We start from the raw sequence: 23871 nt of genomic DNA on the forward strand, positions 1-23871 counted from the left end.
CGGAGGCGGCAGGAGCAACAGGTGGCCGCTCACCGCACCAGCGACGAACGTGCGAGCTCCTCGCCACGAAGCACCTGCAGCCCTTCCGCCCACTGCCCGCGCCCGGCGAGCCGCCCGCGGTTCCACGCGCCGCCGCGTCGCCACCGCCCCGCCCGCGCCCCACACCGGCGCTGCCCCGCAGGCGGCGGCCGACTCCGAGGGCGGCGGGCGCGGGCCGCGCGGGCTTCCTGCCGGCCGCGTCCGCCCCCCGCGCGGCGCACCTCTGGGCGCGGCGACCTCGGCCTGGGCGCCGCCCGCGCCCCCGAAGCCGCCGGCCCACAAAGGCCGCGCGGGCCCCGCGCCTGCCCGGCCGTCCGCCGCGCGGCCCGGCCGGCGGTTACATAATGGCCCGCTCCGCGCGGCGCGGCCGGCGACGTGGGGCGCGCCCGGGACCCGCCGCCGCCGCCCCGCCCGGCCCGCCGCCCGGCCCGCCGCGGGCTCCGCGGCCTCCTCCGCTCCCGGGCCCGCCCGCCGCCCGCCGCCCGCCCCTCCTCCAGCCTCCCGGCCTCCCGGCCTCCGCGGCCCCGGCCTCCTCCGCCCGCCCGCCCGCCCGCCCGCGGACAATGCGGAGCCGCCGCCGTCGCCGCCGCCAAACATGGCGCCGGCAGCGCCGCCCCGGAGGCCGGAGGCGGGCGCCGCGGGGCCGGGACGCCGCCGCCACTCACCTTCGGGGCGCCGCGGCCGCGGGAGCCCGGCGGGCGGGCGGGCGCGGGGGCCGGCGCGGCCGAGGCGGCGCTAATGGCGCCGCGGCTGCTCCGCCAACGGCCGCGCTGCGGGCCCCGCCGGGCTCCGGGGCGCGCTCGGCCGCGGCGGCTCCGGGCCCGCAGGGCGCCGCGGCTCGGGGGTGGGGCGCCGGCGGCAGCGGGCTCGGGGCCGCCGGGGCGGCGCGGGCGCGGGCGCGGGCGCGGGCGCGGGGCTGCTCGGACGCCGGCCGGGCCGCCGCTCGCTCCCCAGCGAAGCAAACAATGCGGCGAGCGCTCCGCCCGGCGCGCTGCGTGCGAGACGCGCCCCGCCCGCCGCCGCCATGACGCGCGCCCGGCCGCCGCCGCGGGGGAGGGGCGGGGCCGAGGGCGGCGCGGGGCGGGGCCGGGGCCGCGGGGCGGGGCTCGCGGAAAGGGGGAGGGGACGCGAGGGGACGCGAGGGGACCTGAGGGGCTGAGGGGACCTGAGGGGACCTGAGGGGACGGGAGGGAACCTGAGGGGACGAGAGGGGGCTGAGGGGCTGAGGGGACCTGAGGGGATGGGAGGGAACCTGAGGGGACCTGAGGGGACGGGAGGGGACGGGAGGGAACCTGAGGGGACGAGAGGGGGCTGAGGGGACGGGAGGGGACGGGAGGGGACCTGAGGGGCTGAGGGGACCTGAGGGGATGGGAGGGAACCTGAGGGGACGGGAGGGGACCTGAGGGGACCTGAGGGGCTGAGGGACCTGAAGGGATGGGAGGGGACAGGAGGGGACCTGAGGGACCTGAGGAGACGGGAGGGAACCGGGGGGGGCTGAGGGGACCTGAGGGACCTGAGGGGGCGGGAAGGGACCTGAGGGGACGGGAGGGAACCTGAGGGGCTGAGGGGACCTGAGGGGGCGGGAGGGGACCTGAGGGGCTGAGGGGACCTGAGGGGATCTGAGGGGGTGGGAGGGGACCGGAGGGGACAGGAGGGAACCTGAGGGGCTGAGGGGACCTGAGGGGGCGGGAGGGGACTGGAGGGGACAGGAGGGAACCTGAGGGGCTGAGGGGACCTGAGGGGACTTGAGGGGGCGGGAGGGGACCTGAGGGGACAGGAGGGGACCTGAGGGGACTTGAGATCTGAGAGGCTGAGGGGACTTGAGGGGATTTGAGGGGCTGCAGGGACCTGAGGGTCCTGAGGGAACCTGAGGGGCTGAGGGGACCTGAAGGGATGGGAAGGGACAGGAGGGGACCTGAGGGGACGGGAGGGGACCTGAGGGGACGGGAGGGGACCTGAGGGGATGGGAGGGGACCTGAGGGGCTGAGAGAACCTGAGGGGACCTGAGGGGACCTGAGGGGATCTGAGGGACTGAGGGGACCTGAGGGGCTGAGGGGACCTGAGGGAACCTGAGGGGACGAGGGGACCTGAGGGGACTTGAGATCTGAGGGGCTGAGGGGACCTGAGGGGATGGGAGGGGACCTGAGGGGCTGAGAGAACCTGAGGGGACCTGAGGGGACCTGAGGGGATCTGAGGGACTGAGGGGACCTGAGGGGCTGAGGGGACCTGAGGGAACCTGAGGGGACGAGGGGACCTGAGGGGACTTGAGATCTGAGGGGCTGAGGGGACCTGAGGGGACTTTAGGGGATTTGAGGGGCTGAGGGGACCTGAGGGGATGAGGGGATCTGAGGGAACCTGAGGGGACCTGAGGGGCTGGGGGACCTGAGGGGACTTGAGGGGCTGGGAGGCAGGGGGCTGATGGAGTACCCAGTTTGGTACCAGGGGAGAGGGGGTCCTGTGGGGCCAGAGGGGAGACCTGGGGTGACCAGAGGTGGGTGCTGAGGGCAGGAGTAGGTTTCCTAGAATGTGAGGTGGCCAAGTGGCTCCTGCAGAAGGGCCTGGGGTGGAAGTCGGGTCCTGAGGAGCTGAGGAGTGAAGACCAGCAAGGACCTGAGGGGGCCTAGGACGTGGGGTCCCTGTGGGAGGGTCACCAGCTCCCTGAGAGTGTGTCCTTCAGGAAGGGGTAGCAACCAGGACTGGGGCAGTGAATGCCTGGGGTATGGGTCACCTTATGGGTCACCTGTGGATGGCTGGGGAGGGTATGGGCAGGAAGGGGGAGGACGGGAGGGCTCCTGACAGGGTGGAGGCCCAGAGGAAGTGGGGCAGCAGGTCTGAGCTCCACACACCTCCTCATGAGCAGCAGGGTAGCCTTGTTCGCCCCGCATTCCAGGAGGGAGCTGGAGCCCCACAGTCCTTCCTCCGGCCAGCGCTCATGCCTCCCTGCACCCGAAGTCTAGATCTGAAAGTCAAGGGCACCCGCTGGTCAGTCCTGAGCAAAGTCCCACCTTCATATCCACGTGGAGAAGGGTCTCTCTGGCTCAGGAGGACCCCAAACTGGTAATCCCTCCAAACACACAATGCAGCTCTGGTGGAAGCGGGCCCAGCCGCAGGGCCCTGACCACACACACACCAGACCAGGAACTGCAAACGTTGCCTCTGCTCCACGGACGTCTGCTTATCCGAGACTGAATGTGCCGGGGAAGCGGAGGGTAAGCAGGCTAGGCTGCACCCTCCTTTCTTCCACCCCGGGGCAAACAGATGCAAACCACCAAGCTGGAGAACCAGCCGTGACACAGTGAAAGTGAGACACAGTCTCAGGAAAAAGATGAAAGAACACGAAACCCTTCACAAAACAGGAGACAGAGACACGATGAGGTTTCTCAGACAAAAGAGTGATGTTCCAAAGGAGTGAGTGAAGAAGAAATCACAACCATGTCAGAGTGACGTTCTAAAATTCCAAGGATAAAGAGACCAGCTTAAAAAGCCTTCAGAAAGGAGGACCTTCCTCAGAGTTAACCACACGGTGTATGGTAGAGGAACTGTCAGACTTTTAATAGAATTGAACTTAAAGTTTTAGGCTGAAACTAGCACTTACGCAAAACAGCAAAACAGACACTTTAAAAAAAGTACTGAAAGACATTACCTGTTTTAGTCAGCTTCTTCACCACCGTGATCAAAAGTCCTAACAAGAACAACTGGAGAGGAAAAGTTTCTTTGGGGGCTCACGGTTTCAGAGTTCAGTGCATAGATGGTCAACTCCATTCCTCAGGGCCTGAGGTGAGGCAGAATATCGTGGTGGAAATGTGTGATGGAGGAACGTGACTGGGGATGTGGCACCCAGGAAGCTGAGAGAGACTCCCATCACCATGAACAAAAAGTATACCCCAAAGGTATGCCCCCAATAACCCACCTCCTCCAGCCACATCCTACCTGCCTACAGTTACCACCCAGTTAATCCCTATCAGGGGGTTAATTCACTCAGAACCCAATACCTCTAAATTTTCTTGCACTGCCTCACATGAGCTTTTGGGAAATACCTCCTATCTAAACCATAACAGTATTTTAGCAAAATGAAAAGTGAATCCAAGAACAAAACATGAATGTCAACAAAGAAACCAATTTGGACTGTTAAAATCAGTAGTAACAGAAAATCCCAGATGAACCCAACATGATATGACAAGGAAAGGAGGCAGCAGGAAGTGAAAGTGCACAAAAGTTCTTGTACTTCTTGGTTAGAGGATTTTCGAATGGATAGGAAAAGGTTTAAAATGTTAAAATATCAAAGCTTCCACGAGAAAATGGAAATAGGATTTAGAACATTCAAAATGAAAGGAAAAGGTGAAACCAAGAACACTGACACCAAAACATAACAGGAAAAAGATAAAGGAAAAAGTAAATGAGGAACTTAATATGAGGTGGCAGGAATAGGTTCAAACATTTGAGTGATCAAAAATGTGGCCAGGAGTGGTAGAGCACGCCTGTAATCCCAGCAACTCAGGAGGCTGAGGCAGGAGGATGGTGAGTTCAAAGTCAGCCTTGGCAAAAAGTGAGGTGCTAAGCAACTCAGTGAGACTCTGTCTCTAAATAAAATACCAAATAGGCCTGGGGGTGTGACTCAGTAGTCGAGTGCCCCTGAGTTCAATCCCCAGTACCCCACCCCCAAAAATGTGACTGAATTAAATTCATCTATTAAAAGAGACTTTTAAGATTAGAATATAAATATTGTTAAATGCTATTATAAACCTGCTGGGCATGATAATGTATGCATGTAATCCCAATTACTCAACTTCACACCTATAATCCCAGCTACTCCAGAGCTGTGCAAGGGGATCACAAGTTCAAGGACAGTTTGGAAAATTTAACAAAACCCTGTCTCAAAATATATTTTTAAAAAGGACTGGGGATGTCATTCAGTTTTAGAGCACCTAGGCCCTGGGTTCAATCTCCAGCACTACCAAAAAAAAAAAAAAAAAACAGACATGCACCTGATGGGTATCCAAATTCATTTCCTCAAGTTGCCTTGACCAAAGGACAAATCTTGTCCTTGTCAGCCCACTTTTGATCTTTGCCTATGCTTAACCCAAATTTCTCAATAGCTTAGAATTCACTTCTTTTGTTAGTAGGAATGTCTATTACTTTGTGGGGTTTTTGGTTGGTTGATTGTTTTCCAGAACTGGGGACTGAACTCAGGGGCACTCTCACCCAACTATGTCCCAAGTCCTATTTATTTATTTATTTATTTAGGGCCTGACTATGTTGCTGAGGCTGGCCTCAAACTTGCAATCCTGCTTCAGCCTCCTGAATTGCTGCTAGGTATTCACCACCACACCCAGCTAAGACTTCTATTACTTTGTACAAATTCAGGAATGGAATAAAAATTATACTTTATGAGAAAATACACCTGAAAATTGACACAGATTAAAAATAAAAGGATGGAATGAGTGAGTCCTATTTTTGTCTCTCAAAAGACAGTACAAGCCAGGCGCAGTGACACACACCTGTAATCCCAGTGTCTCGAGGGGCTGAGGCAGGAAGATCACGAGTTCAAAGCCAGCCTCAGCAACAGTTAGGCCCTAAGCAATTCAGTAAGACCCTGTCTCTAAATAAAATACAAAATAGGGCTGGGGGGTGTGGCTCCATGGTCAAGTGCCCCTGAGTTCAATCCCCAGTACTCCCCCCACCAATAAAAAAAAAAGACAGTTCAAAGAGAATGAAGAAAAGCAAACTAGAAGATATGTGCAACATGTCTTGCAAGTGACTGGCATGCAAAATATATAAAGAACTCTCAAAATCACTGAGAAAGAAACAGTTCAATAGAATGATGGGCAAGATCCATAATCAGCAAGGAAACAAGATAGTAATCAGGCACCTTGAAGAGAAGAACATGAAAAGGGCCAATAATCTTTTGAATAGTTTTGGAAATACAAACTAAGAGCACACCTGAAAGGCACCGATGTTAAAGTCTGACAATATGCAGTTGATGCCAGAGAATGGAGCTGTTGAAATATACATACCTTGATGGCCAAAACATCCAGGGGTACAATTATCTTGGCAAATAGCATGGCATCACCTCCTGAAATCGGACACGTATATCAGTTATCTATTGCTGCATAACAAACCACCCCCAAAACTGCAGCTTAAAACAACAACCATTCCTTCCGTGCACGGGTCTGCTACTGAGCAGGACTCAACAGGCACAGCTTGTTCTTATGCAGCGTTGGCCACTGTGGGCTGGAGCAACTGCTTCAGAGATGATGCGCTCATGTGGCTGGTAGCTTGGTGGGCTGAGGGTCTTGGGGACTTGCTTGTGGGATGATGGCCAGATTCCTAGAGCAAGAGGCCCAAGAAAACCAGATGAGACCTGTATCACTTCTCATATCCTAGCCGGAGAAATCACATAGCATCACTGGTGCCATAGTGACAAACCCATCCAGTTTCAAAGGATGAGGGTACAGACCCCATCTCTTGATGGGTGAAGAGTTAGGGTCATGTTTAAGAGGAGCAGTTCGTACGGGAGAAATCACAGTCATTTGGGGAACATGCAAGCTGCTTAAGTATACATAACCACTCCCAGGTGGAGGGATAAGTCCATATACATGCTTAGGTACATTCCATGCCTAGGTAACTGCCTGAGAAAGTTGCACTTGTTCTTTAGAAGATATGAGCATGAATGTCCAAAGCAGCACTATTTTTAATAGCAAAAAAATACTGGGGAAAAGACTCAAACCTTGGGCTATGGTTGTAGCTCAGTGATAGAGTGCTTGCCTAGCATGTGTGAGGCACTGGGTTGGATCCTCAGCACCACATAAAAGTAAATAAATGTGTCCATCTCCAACTAAAAAAAAATTTTTTTTTAAAACTCAAATGTTCTCAGGCTACAAAATGTATAAACAGAGGTATCTCCTTATAGCACAACAGCACCAAAAATGAATGGATCCCACCACTTGAAACCATATGACTGAATCTCAGATACAGCATGCTCAATGGAAGAAGCAAGTCATAGAAGACTATGAAGGATGATTCCACTTACGCTCAGCAGAGACAGCCAGGAAATACCTATATACACCCACATGCGTGCATATACACACATATACCCTGATGCTGTCTTTGATATTTCTTTATAAACCTTGAGGTCATACTGATATTTCTAATTCCAGTGTAACATAGACTTAATTCCCTTTCTATCTTTATGACTCAACAGTAAGAAATTCCCATGCATTTGCTTAACTCAGTTCCCCTGTGTGGAGCTACCCCTGGGCATACCAAATGCATCCCCCCGCCCCGTCCCCTTCCAACACCAGGAGCAGTAGTGCACACTTACTATCCAGAGACTCAGGAGGCTGAGGCAGGAGGATTGCAAGTTCAAGGCCAGTCTCAGCAACTTAGCAAAACCCTAAGCAACTTATCAAGACCCTGTATCAAAATAAAAAATGAAAAGGGCTGAAGATGTAACTCAGGTAGAGCTCTCCTGGGTGAAACCTCCAGGACCGGAAAAAGGCTTGGCCATGGGACATCAGAGACCCTCAGAACGTTAGGTCCACTGGTGGAAAGCTCGACCCAACAGAGGGAAAGGAGGCGGGTGTTGACGGTCTGCTTTTCTTTTCTTTTTTTAAATATTATATTTGCTGGCATGAATAAGATAAAGCCTTTTTTTCTTTTTCATGATCTATCTTTAATAGACTGTTTCACAAACAAATGAGACATTCTTTAGTATTTTTCTTGCTCCAGAATTAAGAAAGACTATTTTAAACTACATTTACTTCAATAGAAATCTAGCAATTCACATAGCTGCAATGGAAATTCATCCTCCTTTTCACCAGGAAATAATCAGACAAATGGGTGTACAACTGAGGTCTCACGTGGGTGTCACACTTGAGAATAAGTCTCATGTGAGCCCCATGACGCACCCACCTTGAAGGAACAAGGTCAGAGAGTGTGAGTTGAACCGTTGCCCACGCCAGCCTCAGACCACTCTGGGTAGGCATCTGAGCTCTGGTGTACTAAGCTGCAGCCACACAAGTAGTAAGAATGTGCTCCCTGGCGAGCCAGGAACTACCAGACAGGCCTTCCCTAACCTCCTAAGAACTGCAGGCAAATGTGAGAGCCTTTAGCGTGGCTGGTTTCCTACCCTAGGCAGAGAAGAGCAAATCAGAGACTTAAATCACAGAGGTTCAGGCCTACAGTGCTGGTGACGACGACATCTCCAGACAGAGTTGACCTTCTGGCCTTGGTCTTGCATCAGGTTTAGATATGCCGCCTCACAGGGAGGCTGGTACCTGTTAGTCACCACTTCCTACAATGTCTGTTTAGATGAGTCAGGTCAGCACACAGATGGTGAGCTTGCCACCGTCAGACCCTCTTCAGGTCATTATCCAGGGAGAACCAGTAAGAAGACTCTTCCAAGATGGAGGACTAGGCAGAAGGACGGCACCATGCCCTTCGGTGTCAGGCTGAGTGCCACCCGGCAGCCCCACCGAGGGCCGCTTTGATTCCTGGGGTGTGCACCTGTTTAACTTGCTATTTAGGATATTTTACAATTCAGCAAGGATAAACTAACTTGTGGAAAACAGATGGCTAAGTAAAACTACCTTGTCACATGGGGCAATGCAAACTGACTCTATCCAGGAGTGAGTGACAGAAATCATTTCTGTCTGGCAGAAAAGATCACAGTTAGGAATGGGGACAGTTTCATGGTCCCATCGAGCATTAACCAAGTTTCTTTTTTTTTTTTTTTAACCTAAATCAGCAAGCTCACTCAAACTTTTTTCAGACACTATGAATACTTCTCTCTCTCTGATCTTTTGAACCAGCCTCGCCCTCACGCTGGTTTTCCTCATTAGTGATTAAATAAATCTTTGACGCACCTCAATTTAGAGCCATATGAGTCATGTTTTTAACTTATTGAAAATTATGCTTTGACAGACGCTGTATCTAGCCACCCCCTCGGCGTCTCCTCGGGGAAGTCTGATGGGACTCTCAACCACCTGACGCTCAGCTTCCACCTTCCTCCCCAAGCAACTCTCTTGTGCCCCCAGAATGGAAAGAATGTCTCCTACGAGGACATGTTGAAGCCCTCACCACGGCACCTGTGACCCTGACCTGGCTTGGATGTAGAGTCTTTTCATATGTGATCGAGGTTGGGTTGTAGGGTGGGCTCCAGTCCAGGGACAGGTGTCTGATGGAGCCCACGTACAGTGGGGAGAGGGCCACACGAGGGTGGGGACAGAGATGCAGCAATGTGTGCCATTGGGGTGGAGGAGTGCCACGGGACCCGAGGACACCAAGGACTGAACACCACCAGGAGCTGGAGGAGGCAGGAAGGGTCCTCCTGAGCAGTCTCAGAGGGAGGCCGCTCTGCCAGTGCCCACGTGAGACTTCCGACCCCCAGAACTCCGAGGTGAGGAGCGGCCGTTGTTTTAAGCTGCCCAGCGCGTGGCCTGTCATGGCAGCAGCAGAACATGCATGTGCCCTGTCAGTCACAGGCACCTCACGCTTCCTGAGAGAGGGGCACTCAGGTCAGGTCCATCCGGGAGCCCTGGGTGTTCTCCCTTCACAGTGTGTCCAGCCCAGAGTGCCCCCTGGGTCTCCCCAGCACCCTGATGCTGCCCTCTGCTCCATCCCTCACCTCTGCTTCTGTGCAGCAGTCCGGTCACTTCGGTCACTTCTGTGCTGAGACACCCCCTGACTCCCCATCTCCCTCAGGATGAGAGCCAAAGCCCTCAACTTGACAACAAAAGAAAAACAAAATGACTGAAAAAAGAGCCAAGGACTTGAGCAGACACTTCTCCAAAGACGACACACGGAAGGCCGAATGGCCAGTGAGCACCTGGGAAGCCCTCGGCATCGTGAGCTGAGGAACTGAAGAAGACGCAGGTGAGACGCCACTGAGAACGCTCAGGTCGCACCCGAAGCCACACGTAAAGGTTCACGCTGTCACGCTGTGGGATCCACAGCCAGAATGTAAAGACAGGAAAGAGGACGGACCGCTGACACGCGTGACCAGGAAAACACCGAGCTCGGTCAGAGGCAGAGGCAAAAGGCCACATGAGGCCACTCACGGGGACTGTTCAGAGTAAGAAGTCTGCACGGCAGACGGAGGTTTCCGGAGGGACTGGGGGGGCAATGGGAGCGATGCTGAGGCACGGGCTTCCCCAGGACACTGCAGGGAGGCCGGCGCACCCTCCCGGGGAAGACCACGCGTGCACACTGCGCTTCAGTGATGCCCTGGATGGATGAGCACATGAAGGTGATTCAGACAAGACCAGAGGCTTCCTGTTTAGGTTGGATGGGTGGAGAAGTCTTCCCCTTCCTCCAGCTAAACACGACTTTCAAATGACACAGCAGACAATCACAGGACCCCAAACGGCAGGAGGAGGAAAGCAGGCTGACCAGGGCTGGGATTGGAGCCTCCATTGTCCACCTAGCCATCAAAGGCAGTGCTGACCAGCACCTCCTGACCCTCCAGCCAGTGGCAGGAGGTGTCAAGTCCAGGGCCTCCCAGCCTCCCACCCAGGGCGAGGGAAGTCTAGGTGCCCTGCCCTAGGCAAGTCAGCAGAGGGGGCAGGACCCCTGTGGCCTTAGGTCCATCTTGTGCCACTTTTCCTCTTCCCACCCAGCAGCTCTGGGCAGCCTGAGAAGCACCTCTGTCCCGACAGCAGCATCCTCAGAATTAAGTAAAGCCTGACACCAAATGAACGAAACAGACCAGGCTGAAAATGCTGGAGCTCCGAAAACCAGATCACGTTCAGGCCCACTGCCCACAGCAGTCGGCTAGAATGCCCTGCCCTGCACTTCCCTGTTACGCCATAGTGAGGGCTGGAGGAGGACTCTGCGCCTCCTAACAGCTACCCCACTGTCCAGGCTAATCAGGAGATGACAGGTCATGCTAAGACTTAGGAACTCACAAGTTAATGAGAAAACACAATGGACAGATGTCAACACTGAGATGAATCAGAAGTTGGAAGTGTCTGACAAGGGTTGCAAAGTAGTCATCACAAAAACTCCTCAACAAGCAATTGCAAATAGTCTTGAAACAAATGAAAGAAGAGAAAAATCTTTTGTAAAGAACCAACCAAATTGAAAAATAAAATAAACCAAAATAATAAAAACTTACTGGATGGGTTCAATAGCAAAATGAATATGAAAGAGGAACAAATCCATGGCTTGGAAGATAGAGCAATAAAAGTCACCCGATCTGAACAATAGAGAGAAATAGAAAAAAAAAAAATTGAACAAAGCATCAGGGACTTCTGGGGCTTAATATATATATTTTTTTTAGCCTAACTTCTGTATCATGGGAATCCAAGAAGAAAGTATGGGTTAAAAAATGCAGAAAGTTCCCAAACATGACAAAAAACATATACTTACACATTCAAGAAGACTGTGATACCCAAAGAAAATAAACCAAAAGAAATTCGTGTTACACACATCATAATCAAACTTCTGAAAACTGACGACAAAGGAAAAGTCTCAAAAGTGGACACAGAAATGACACATTACGTGTGGGGAAGGACCACTGAAACGGCAGTGTGCCTTTCACCAGGAACCACGTGGGTCAGACAGAAGCGGCACCAAGGTTTTCAATGCTGAAAGGAAAAATATCTTCTATCTAGTGAAAGTGTCCTTCAGAAATGACAGAGAAATAAAAACATTCTCAGGCCATGGAAAACTAAAAGAATCTGTCACCAGCACATACCACTAACAGCTAAAGGAATTTCTCAAATAGAAAAGCAATGGTAACAGACGGCCTGGAACCTTCTCAAGGAAAAAGAACAATGGAATGGGGGGAAAGCCAGTATGTAACATAGGTTGTCCTCACTATGAGCTTCTTAGACCATATCGAATGGTTGAAGCAAAAGCAGTTTTTTGGTCCTGGAGATGGAGGTCTGATGCACACTACCACTGAGCCACAGTCTCAGGGTCTTGCCAACTTATTGAAGCTGGCCTCAAACCTGTGATCCTTCTGCCTTGGCCTCCAACTCACTGGGTTACAGGTATGCACTACCATGCTAGACATGGAGCAAAAATCATAATACTACTATGGAACTAAATGTATATACAGGAAAAAGTTCAGACAATTATATTTTTTAGATGGGAAAGGCAAAGGGAGCTAACTGGAGAAAGATCTCTACACTTCTCTCCAGTGCTGAAATGCCAACATAATAGACTGTGATAGCTGACATATGCATATCGTGATGCAGCTTCCCGCTCAAAACACCACAAGCAAGTCAAAGTGGGACTCTAAACAGTGTTCAGACATCCCACAGGAGGGCAGCAAAAAGGAGAAACACGACAAGAGGAAGAATGAACCAAGACAAAGGACGAAATGGCCAACTTAAGACTTAACATACCAGAGCTTGTTGTAAATGTAGACGGTCAACATGTATAACACTGGTTAAAAATCACAGGTTGTCAGAACGGATTTTAAAAACACGTCTCAACTATGTGCTATATAAAGGAAGCTCATTCCAAACATGACGATATAAGTCATTCAAAAACAAAATAATGGGAGAAATACATGACGCAAACCTGAATAAAAATGGGTGAAAAAACAGGGGTGGGGGCGGGGCTGCGGCTCAGTGGTGAGCACTTGCCTGGCACGTGCGGGGCAGGGGATTGAGCCTCAGCACCACACAAAAACAATTAAATAAAGGTATAAAAATATGATAACAAAAAAATTAAAAACAGGGGTTACTGTATTATAATACATAATACCTGATACACGTTATTTTAGTCAGCTTTTGCAACACTGTGACCAAAATACCCAACAAGAACAACCCAGAAAGCCGGGCACAGTGGCACAGGCCTGTAATTCCAGCAGCCTGGGAGGCTGAGGCAGGAGGATTGCAAGTTCAAAGCCAGCCTCAGCAACTTAGCGAGGCCCTAAGCAACTCAGTGAGACCCTGTCTCTAAATAAAATATAAAAACAGCTAAGGATGTGACACAGTGGTTAAACAACCCTGGGTTCAATCCCTGGTACCAAAACAAAACAAAAAAACCAGAAACAAACCTAGAGGAGGAAAAGTATATTTAGGGCTCATGGTTTCAAAGGCCTCAGTCCATAGATAGCCAACTCCATTGCTCGGGTTGAGGTGAATGTCATGAGGGAAGTGTAGAAAGCTGTGTCACTCACAGCAGGGTCAGAAAGCGGGGTGGGGAAGGGGCCACAGGCAGATGCACCCCCAGGGCAGCCCAGTGACCCTTCCTCCGGCCACATTCCACCTTCCTCCAGTACCACGCAGTCAGTCCCTTCCAGGTAGGATGGCTGATTGGGTTCCAGCTCTCACAATCCAATCCCTTCCCCTCTGAACATTCCTGTATGAACACAGATTTCCAAGCCATAGTGCACATATTTTTATGTGTTATGTATTAAAACCATATACAATAGACTTTAGGGCAAAGAAAATTACTAGGAACAGGAGGGACATCACACAATGATGAAAGGACTGGTCCACCTGAAAGATGTGATCCTGAACATGTATGCACCAAAACACAGGACTTAAAATCCACAAAGCAAACGCGTGAGCTGGGACAGGAAAGGAAGAAGCCTGGAATCATAGCCGGAGGCTTTCTTGCCCCCATCTCAGCCACTGAAGGATCTCTGCCACACTACCAGCCGCAGGGCCTGACAACAGGGAGAGAGCACCCCACAAAGGACAGCAGAGGACTCGTTCTTGTTAAGCACCTGTGGCAGACGAGCCAGCACAGACCTTACCTTGGCTCACAAGATGTACCTCAGCAAATTTAAAAAGAACAGAAGAGCACAGTGCGTTATCTGATCACAGAAGCATCAAAGCAGCAACCAACAGCGGAAAGACCACCAGGAAGACTGCAAACACTTAGAAACCAAACAACAGACTTCTAAATAATCCACAGTTCAAAAACAGAAGGCATGATGGAATTTGAAAATACTGAACTTGATTAAAACAAAAATGTGACATATATAAAAATCCCAAGTAGTAGAGAGGGAATCTGCAGCACTGAATGCATATCCTGGAAAGATGTCTGTAAGCAGTGATCTAAGCTTCTGTGCGAAGACTTCAGAAAAAGGGGTTGAGGACGTAGGAATGTAGCTCAGTGGTAAAGTACCCAAAACTGAAAAAAAAAGATCTGGACTCAAGAAGTCGTAATTGCAGGAGTTCCTTTGAATAACCTCTCTGGGCTGTAGCTCAGTGGTGGAGGGTGTGCCTAGCACAGGAAAGGCCCTTTCTCAATCCCCAGCACCCCCAAGCTCTGTCTATGAGTCCATATCTGCATAAAGAGACCTAGAGGTGGACATCCAACCTATGCCAATACGTGAAGACGATACGTTGGTTCCCACTGGCCCTGTTTCTCTGAAGAACACTGACACATAAAAAGGGAGGGGTGGACAGAGAGAGACGGAAAGGAGACGAATCACCAGCTCCAGGACTGACACAAGACACCACCCAGGCCCTACAGACACCGACAATCAGGCAATACTATGAACAACTCTGCAGACGTGAATTTTACAACTTAGGTGAAATGAACCAGTCCCTCCAAAAACACAAACTAGCTTAATACATCAAAAAATAGAGAACTTAAAGAGCCACACAATTATCAAGGACATTGAATTCATGATTTTAAGGCAGAAAGAAAGGGAGGGAAGGGGAAGGTAGGAACGAAATAAAGGAAGAAGAAATGAACAGATCTATCTATCTTCAGGTCTGGATGGTCTCACTGGAGACTTTTTCCAAGTTTGAATAAGAACTAATATGAGTTCTAAAAGTCCTCTTCAGAAAATAGGAAAAATGGAACACATCCCAACACATTTCATGAAGCTAGTATCCCAATAATAAAATCAAATAAGGACAATACCAAAATAAAACTACGAGCCAACACCACTCACGAATACCCTTACAAAAACCCTTAACACAATATTATTAAATAGATCTCAATGTGATATTGAAAGATTATACACTATAACCAAATGGGGTTTATTCTGAAGCCCAAGGATGGTTCAATAGCAAAAATAAATTAATGTAATTCACTATATCAACAGTTGAGGAGAAAAATCACATGGTCATATTAATTGATACGGAAAGGACAGCTTACAGAATCCAGCACTCATTCATGATAAAAACTCTGAGAACAAAGAATAGTGGGGAATTGGGCTTTGGGTGTATACTGCTCAGTGGTGGGGCACCTGCCTGGCACACAAAGCCCTAGTTTTGAGTCCCAGAACCCCGGAGTGTGGGAGACGAGACAGAAGAGGTGAATGTGATCTACAAACAACCTACATCTAACATAGTTAGTGGCAAAAGACGGATGGATTCCTTTTACGTTCAGGAAGAAGGTAAGGATTTCACTCTCAGCACTGTTACCATAGTTCTGTGAACATTTGCTGGTATAATAGAGAAAAAAAGAAAAGAAAAAGAAAGAAAAGGGCATTAATTTAAAAAATAAATAAAATTGTCCATTTGCAATGACATGAGTACCTATATAAATAACCCAAGGAAACCACCAGCAAAACTCCTAGAACTAATAGGTGAGTTCAGCAAGGTCTCAGGACACAAGCACATATTTTTTGTTTGTTTGTTTTTGTTTTTGCGGTGCTGGGGATTGCACCCAGGGCCTTGTGCTTGCATGGCAAGCACTCTACCAACTGAGCTACATCCCTAGTCCCAAAAGGTGAGATGAAGGAAGGTTTGGAGACTCAGAATTGGTTTCGTTTGTTTGTTTGTTATTTCCACAATCCCACAGTGCTGGGGACTCGAACCCGGGCCTTGCGCATGTGAGGCAGGCACTCTAAGTGATGGGCTGTATCAACAACATGCAAATATTCTTTAAAAAATCAATTGTATTGCTAGGCACAGTGGCACATTCTTGTAATCCCAGTAGCTCAGGAGGCTGAGACAGGAAAATTTCGAGTTCAAAGCCAGTCTCAGCAACCTAGTGAGGCCCTAAGCAACTCAGTGAGACCTTGTCTTTAACTAAAATAATAAAAAGGACTGGGAATGTGCCTAGTGGTTAAGCACCCTGGGTTCAATCCCTGCTAACAAAACAACAACAACAAAAGAAATCAAAGGTCTAAATATACGAGATATACCATGTTCATGAACTGAAGACTCAAAATAGTACAAATGCCAGATTTCTCCAAATTGATATACAATTTTAGGACAATTTCAATTAAAATCCCATCAAGATTTTTCTGTAGATACAAACAAGATTATTCTAAAATTCACATGGAATGATAGCTAAAACAGTTTTGAAGAGGGTGAACAAAGTAGGAAGAATCACTGTGTGCTTTATCATAGCTATGTAATTAAGGTATTGGTGGAGAGTCAAACATAAAGGTCAATGGAACAAGTGACACCCCAGAAATTAACCCACACAGATTTGTCCAACTGATGTTTGACAAACCCAGAAAAACATTTCAAGGGATGAAGGATGGCTTTTTCAACAAATTATACTGGGGCAGTCAAACATCTATAGGGAAGAAGTAGAAAAAGGGGAGAGAAGAGGGATGGGGAAGACACCGTGACATAAGCAGTTCACAAAGATCAGCTCAACTGGATCAAGAATTTAAATGCAAAAGTATAAAACTTTTAGAAAAATACAGCAGAAAATCATTGAGATTTAGGGCTAGGCAAAAATTTCTTAGACTTGACAACAAAAACATGACCCATAAAAGAAAATAGTCATAAATGGAACCTCATTGAAATTTAAATTTTAGTCCACAAAAGAACCTGTCAAGAGGATAAAAAGACAAGCCACAGAGTAGGAGAAAATATGTGCATGCCATTTATCTACTAACAAGGGTGGGCATAAAGAAAGACCCTCGAACCCAAAAAGGAAAAAGCAATTGATCCAATTTGGGGCAAAAAGCTGGGTGTGCTGGCCCACACTGGTTATGCCAGTAACTCAGAGAAGGCTGAGGCAGGAGGATCACAAGTTCTCAGCACTTTAGTTAGACCCTGTCTCAAAATTACGAAAGAAATAAAAAGGCTGGGTATGTAGCTCAGTGGTTAAGCAACCCTGGGTTCAATACCTGTTACCAAAAAATAAATAAGCAAATAAATAAATAAGCACAATAAAGTATCACAGTTATTAAAATGACTAAAATACAAAGCAGTGACAACGCTGAACACTGGCAAAGATGTGGAGAAACTGGCTCACTCACACATTGCTAGTGGAAGGCAGTTTGGTAATTTCTTCAAAAACTAAACATGCAACTACCTTATGACCCAGCAGTTGTGCTACTGGGCATTTATTTCAGAGAAATGAAGACTTTTCTTCCCACCAAACCTGTACTTGAATGTTGATAGCAGCTATAATTGTGAGATACCAAATCCAGAATTGACCCATGTGTCCTTCAACAGGGGAATGGCTAAGCAACATGGTGCATCACCCTGGAATGCTATTTAGCATGCAGAAGGAATCAACTATTGACTTATGTAAACATGGATAAATTCCCAGGGAATTACACTGAACAAAAATGGTCAATCCCAAAAGACTGCATATAATGTGCTTCTATGTACGTGAGGTTTCAGAAATGGAGGGCAGATGAGTACAAGCCCAGGGTTCCCGACAGGCAGGAAGTGGCTACAAAGGGACAGTTGAGCTCTTCAGTACCTCAACTGTGAGCACCCAGACCTGCCGGGGACCCACCTGTACGGAAATTACCAGCCCCCTGAGTGCAAGTGGGACTCAGGAGTAAAATGAGACAGGGATCCTATCAAATCAATATCCTGCTGTAACACTCTAGCATTGTGTCACCAGTGGAAAAACTGAGCAAAGCATAGAGTTTGAGATCTCTCAAGTGAGCCTGCAAGTATCTCAATGAAATTTAATTTTCAATTTAAAAAATTCTAGGGTCATCCATCAATGCAGTTGATCCGCTTACCAGAGTGTCCTATCTGTTGGCAACACTCCAACAACCCCTTGTCGTCCACCCTGGTTGTCCTGCTGTGCTACAGAATATTTATTCCTCCTGTCCAACAGCTCCTCTGTACCCACTGACCATCCTCTCCCTACCTCTCCCCACACTCTTCCAGGCAGAGAAAGCCACTATTCCACCCTCTTCAAGATCAACTTTTCAGGTGCGTGCTGCAGTAAGCAGCCTTCGCTCCGCCAGACATTAAAACATACATCAAGATGGCTTCAAAAAGACCCCTGGTCATCCTGGCCAAAGGAGCAGAGGAGATGGAGACAGTTACCCCTGTAGATGTCATGAGAGGAGCTGGGATTAAGGTCACCACTGCAGGTCTGTCTGGAAAAGACCCAGTACAATGTGGCCGTGATGTTTTCATTGTCCTGATGCCAGTCTTGAAGATGCTGGGAAGTAGGGACCATACGACGTGGTGGTTCTACCAGGAGCTAATCTGGGTGCACAGGAGTTATCTGAGTCTGCTGCTGTGAAGGAGATCCTGCAGGAAGGAGAACAGGAAGGGCCCCGTAGCCACCATCTCTGCAGGTCCCATGGCTCTTTTGGCTCGTGAAATAGGTTTTGGAAGCAAAGTTACAACGCACCCACTTGCAAAAGACAAAATGATGAACGGGAGTCACGACAGCTACTCGGAGAGCTGCGTGGAGTGGGCCAGCCTGATCCTCACCGGCCGAGGGCCGGGGCCAGCTTCGAGTTCGCCCTCACCATTGTGGGAGCGCTCAGTGGCAAGGAGGCGGCCGACCAGGTGAAGTTGCCTCTGGTTCTTAAGGACTGACGCCCGGCCCTCCGGAGGAGACTGGGTGACGCGTTCCTGCTCACCAGAGCCCGGGCAGAAGCAGTCTGCTGTGTGACGTGACCACCCACGTGCCCAACCTGCACATCGTGTCTGCATATTTCTGAACCTTGTTTGTAGAATAAACAGGGTGTTTGCAACACTGAAAAAAGAAAAAAGAAGATCAACATTTTAGCCTTCACATATTTAGGGATTTTTACAGAGGCTTCCTCACCAAGGCATGATCCACCATGAACTCAATCTCCAGTCCCAGAGGACTGGCAGTGGGTTTTAAAGTTCCAAGCTTCCAATCGTAGCTTAGTCATTCCTGAAGCCAACCAGGTGATCACCTGGGGCTGCCTCATTAGGTACTCTGTCATTCAAGAAATTCCAACGGACAGCTCAGGAGGCTGAGGCAGGAGGATTCCAAGTTCAAAGCCAGCTTCAGCAACTGTGAGGCCCTAAGCAACTCAGTGAGACCCTCTCTCTAAATAGTATATAAAAAATGGCCGGTGAGTTCAATCACTGGTACCAAAATAAATACAGAAATTCCAAGGACCTTAGGAGCTATGAGCAAGACACTCCTATTACTTCCCTCCCTCAGGAAATTAGGAGTTGTCAGAAACTAAGGACAGAGGTGAAATATATTTTTTTCATTTATGTCACACTGCCACAGTGCTGTGTGCCCACACCTACATGGTGCAACGGGTATTCATTCAACACGACCATGTTGGGGCACAGTTCAGCAGTAAAGCCTGTGCCTAGCAGGCCAAAGGCCCTGGGTCCATCCAACACCAAGCAAAAGGAAACAAGGAATGATTTTAGGCTCCCACTGATGGTAACCATCTGTGGAGCTGTGGGGTCCCAAGGCAACGTTTCCAGTGCAGTCTGAGCAGGACCTTGTAGGTTCTGAGAAGAGGAAGGCCATTCCAGCCTGTGAGCCCCCAGAAAAGCCGCGCTGGAGCACCTTCACTGTAAAGCAGGGGATCTAGACTTCTGCCTCCAGGCCTGAACACGCACCGTATTGTCTCAGACGAAGAAGCCTCTAGGCCAAGCCCTGGGCAGCAGTAGCCTCCTGCCCGGCTGGTGAGGTGGTGGCAGGGCAGAGACGAGAGCTCTGCCACTCAGGGAAACCTATCCACCAGCAGCAGTGGAGATGTGGGCAACGTGCTCTGCGAAGGCCTGGACAGTAGCCCATCCGGCGTCTTGGGCAGCTCTCTGCCAGCTCCCGCAGCCATGCCCTGTAAGGCAGAAGCAGGGAGGCTGGGTTCCGGTGAAACTCCACGAAAGGCCATGCCCACAACTTCGCAAGATTTTCACACGTCATGGAACGTTACTTATTTTACTCTTCCCCTCAACCACCTAAAAAGAACAATGTCATTCTTTGCGCGGGGCCCTGCAAACTCAGGCAGCAGGGTGGCCCTGGGGCCCAAGAGGACGGAGCAGGGAGGGCTCCGGGGGGGAGGCGCAGTCCCACCCGAACGCCCTCGGACTCCCTCGGCCAGGCTGCAGCTGACCGCTCCCGGGTCATGACATCGGAGGCGAAGGAAGCGAACGTACTCGTCTCGTTTCCGTAAAGCGTCACCCACGAGGGACGCTGGGCTAAAACCCGCCTACAGAATTTATTTGCTCGGCATAGAAATGTGAGCTGGGAAACTCGACGTTGTAACCCGAATTTCTCGCTCCTGCTCAAAGGCCGCAAGCCCGGAGGCCAGCACCTGCCACAGCCGGCCTCCGCCCTCCGCGCCCGGCGCACCTGGCGCACGCGCTGACCCGCCGCGCGCGGGCAGGTGGGGCCGGAATGCGGGTCGCCACCAATGTCGCTGAGGCCCGCCCAGCCGACCAGACCGGAAGCCCCGCGGCCGGCCGTTGGGTGGGTTCCGACCTCCGCCAACGGCCGAACCCCGGAAAAAACCGCGGAGGCCGCTACTTCCCCGCCCGAGCGCCACGGGCAGATACGCAGGCGCAGTTTGCGTGCTTGCCGGCGGGGCTCGGGCAGAGCAGGTCCGCGGGGCTGCGCCTGCGCAGTCTACCGCGTGGCACCACCCGGCGGGGCTGGCACGAGGAACTGCGCTTGCGTAGTGTACCGCGAGGCGGACTCCAGACAGGGCGGGCGCACGGGATTGCGCCTGCGTGGTCTACGGCGAGGGCTGTGTGTTGGAGGGGAAACGCAACTGGGCGGGCACTTGGGACTGCGCCTGCGCAGTCTACGCGAGTGAGGGACTCTGGGCTGGGCAAGCACACGGGACTGCGCCTGCGCCTTTCGCCCCGCCCCGCCGCATCCGCGGAGCCTCTGCCCCTCCTGCTGCTGACTCCGCCCGGCCCCGGGCGGGGCAGCTGGGCGGGGGTGCGCCTGCGCGCGCCGGCCCCGCCCCGGCCCCGCCCCCGCGCCGCGCGGGGCCTTGGGAGGGGCGTAGCGTCCGGCGGCGTCGCGGGCGGCGGGGCCGGGGCCGAGGCCGCGGGAGGGGCGGCGGGGGCAGACAAAGCGGCTAATGAATGGGCGCGTCCGCCGCGCCGTCCGCCGTCCGCCGCGCGCGGGCCGCGCCGCGCCGAGCCGGCGCCCAGGTGAGTGCGCGCGGGAGCGCCCCGGCCCGAGCCGCGTCCGCTGCCGGTGCGCGCCGCGCGGGGCGGGCGGCCGCGCCATTGTCCGCGCGGGCGGGGCCTGCGGTGGCGCCGCCCGTGACAGCGCCCGCCGGGAGGCCGGCCGCGGGGCGCTCCCCGCGTCCAGGCCGCCGCGGCACCGTCCCGGAACCCTGCGCCGCCGCCGCTCGCCCCGCCGGCCGGCCGGCCGCTGCCGGCGCCCTGGCTCCTTTTGTCCCCAGCGCGCGGCCCGCCCGCTCGCTCGGCGCGGCTCCCGCCGACGCCCGGGCGCTGGAAAGGGAAGTTGTGCGCTTCAGGTCCACTCGGTCGGGCTGCGTGCGTACTTCGGGAAACACACTCGGCGAGGAGCCCCGTGTGCTTAAGCAGGCCACCCCCGGACTTTCACCGGGAAACGCGCTTTTGTGTCGTCTCCGTTATCGTGCTGAGGGGCTAGGAGGAATTTAGCAGCGGGCTTTAAAAGAGTGCTGCGAATAAGCCAAGGTGCAGCCGAGAGTTAATTCCAGTTACTAAACAGTTACCTTGGAGCGGAGCCTGCAAGGTCTGACCCCGAGGGTTTGCAGTGGCTGTCTGAAGGATGCTCACTTCCTGGAATCCTTAACAGATGATATCTGCTTCTCGGGAAGAGCTAGTGCAAGTTAAGAGGTTCTGGGAGTCTTCAGAAGGTTCCCAAGTCAGTCTTTTGGGCACCGGACACAGCTAATCTACATTGGAAGAGAGCTAAGAGCCTTAGTCCCTGGACGGGTGATTACTTCACCGCGCCCCCACCTGTGTTCCGGCTGATTGCATTGCTGAATGCCGTGTATCTGGATGCGGAAGCTCTGCTCTTTGATGTCAACACACGTGCACCCACAGAGGTTCCCCAATGTCTAGAACAAAACTTTTAAGTAAATTATGAGGGTAATTGATTGAATTCTGTGTATGCACAGTGAAGCTGATAAGCAGTATTTATTTACTGAAAGAAATGCGTGTATGTATGTTTCAGATCCTTGGCAGGCCTAGAGTTTGCAGAGTGAGGAGTAGGAAGTGGATCTCTGGAAGCATGAAGACAGTAAGTGACCATGGTCAGTGCTATCCTCCTTTCACTTTGTACCTGTGTTTTCTCTGTGCCTGACTTCCCCTACATCGGTATCGACTTCCGGTCTGATTTCCTTCTCCTTCCTAGTGGTGGTGGCCTCACAAGAGAAGGGAGCAGGTAAATGCCTGTTGGGCTTCATGACTTGGGATTGGAGGCCACACTGGTGGAGACCCCTGGTTAGAGGACAAGTGGGCTCTTCTGTGGGCATTCTCTTTCCTTCTGAGCACCTGCACAGAACAATGATTCATTCCTGTGACTGCCCTTTGACGCTTAAGACCAGCAGACATCAGTTGCAGGAATCATTGTTCTTACGATCGGTTTTACCCTGAACTAGCTGCCTAAGAATCACAGTGTGCCCTTATCCCTCTCTACCCTTGAGTGTCTCACTCTGACCTTCTGCTCGTGTCTGTTTTCTCATCCTGGAGTGCCCCAAATCATTTACTTGCTAGTTATTTGATACATATTTGGTAGTTCAAATTCTGGAAGGCATTGCTAGGAATAAAATAAAATCCCGTTTCTGAGACAGAGGAACTTCACTCTGGGTGTGCGTACTTCTTTACCCTGCACCTGGCAGTGTTCCACTGCTGGAGCAGTGTGACTTTTTAAGAAGGACCTGCCCTCAGAGATCATGGTAGTGGTGGTGGGTATCCACATAAAGAAGGCCTATAACCAGGTGCACCTGTTTTCCCAGCTGCTCAGGAAGCTGAGACAGGAGCATCACTTGAGCCCCTGTAGTTCAAGGCCAGCCTGGGTAACAGTGAAACCTTGTCTCCAAAAAAAAAGCTCAATAAGTGCTCTGAGAAGCAATGCCAGCAGGTGAGGGCAGAGAGTGAGCTGCTTATTTGTGAGCAGTGTGCTCCGGGAAGCCTCTGGTAGGGAGGGGATGTTTGGTCCAGCTCTCGGGGGCCTGTGGCCACAGACACAGTCTTCCCCCAGCAGCTGAGACCAGTGGGGCTGGCTACCTCCCTGCTGGCCTGCAAGGGTGCCCTCAGTGATTACTCTAACCACCTGCTTCTTGGCCTGGGTTGGGAGTGGCCCTGTAGACCCTGGGCTTGTTCTGTCCTCCAGCTTTGCCACCTTTGCAGACATAAGCCAAGAAGGGCAGACTTTTCATTCAAAGCAGCTATGTGGCCACTAATTGAGGCTCACATTGTGGTGTCTGTTCCTCCTGTCTGCCACAGGGTTGTGTGTGGGATTTAGGAAGAGCTTTATTTTGTTGCTACGTCACAGAAACCACGTGCCACATCCTGTAAGTAAAAGGACATTTAAAGATTTCGGCAGCTTTCAGCTACAGCTGCAAGTCAGGCCTGCCCCTGGTGGGACTTCCCTGAGGAAAGGGTGGGTGTTGAGGGTGTGGTATTAAGTTCAGGGGACCCACAGAGAAAACAGCAGGTCAGTCCATGCCCTGGTTTGTGACCAGAACATTTCTGGGACAAGGACCAGCTGACCTTAACATAGTCTGTTTGCTTGCTTTGGAAT

At 51.6% G+C, this 23871-nt stretch overlaps 2 protein-coding genes and 1 pseudogene across 19 annotated transcripts in view; 2 read left to right on the top strand and 1 right to left on the bottom strand.

Annotated features, from left to right (window-relative positions):
- Brd1 (bromodomain containing 1) overlaps positions 1 to 6366 on the bottom strand; it is a 50981-nt gene extending 44615 nt beyond the window's left edge. The window contains 1 exon segment of the mRNA XM_047548340.1: positions 6054 to 6366. The gene's annotated coding sequence lies outside the window, so the exon portion shown is untranslated.
- An 11787-nt stretch (positions 6367 to 18153) lies between these two features.
- Positions 18154 to 18719, top strand: LOC124982112 (Parkinson disease protein 7 homolog; annotated as a pseudogene).
- A 2397-nt stretch (positions 18720 to 21116) lies between these two features.
- Zbed4 (zinc finger BED-type containing 4) overlaps positions 21117 to 23871 on the top strand; it is a 46697-nt gene continuing 43942 nt past the window's right edge. For 8 of the 18 annotated variants that reach the window (XR_007108185.1, XR_007108184.1, XR_007108183.1 and 5 more), the window contains exon 1: positions 21401 to 22365. The gene's annotated coding sequence lies outside the window, so the exon portion shown is untranslated. Of the gene's footprint in view, positions 21282 to 21400; positions 22379 to 23871 lie in introns of those variants that run through there. The other 10 variants (XR_007108194.1, XR_007108186.1, XR_007108193.1 and 7 more) reach the window with 9 other exon arrangements.

The sequence above is a fragment of the Sciurus carolinensis genome, chromosome 4 (assembly GCF_902686445.1).
Source record: "Sciurus carolinensis chromosome 4, mSciCar1.2, whole genome shotgun sequence".
Lineage (NCBI taxonomy): Eukaryota > Metazoa > Chordata > Mammalia > Rodentia > Sciuridae > Sciurus > Sciurus carolinensis.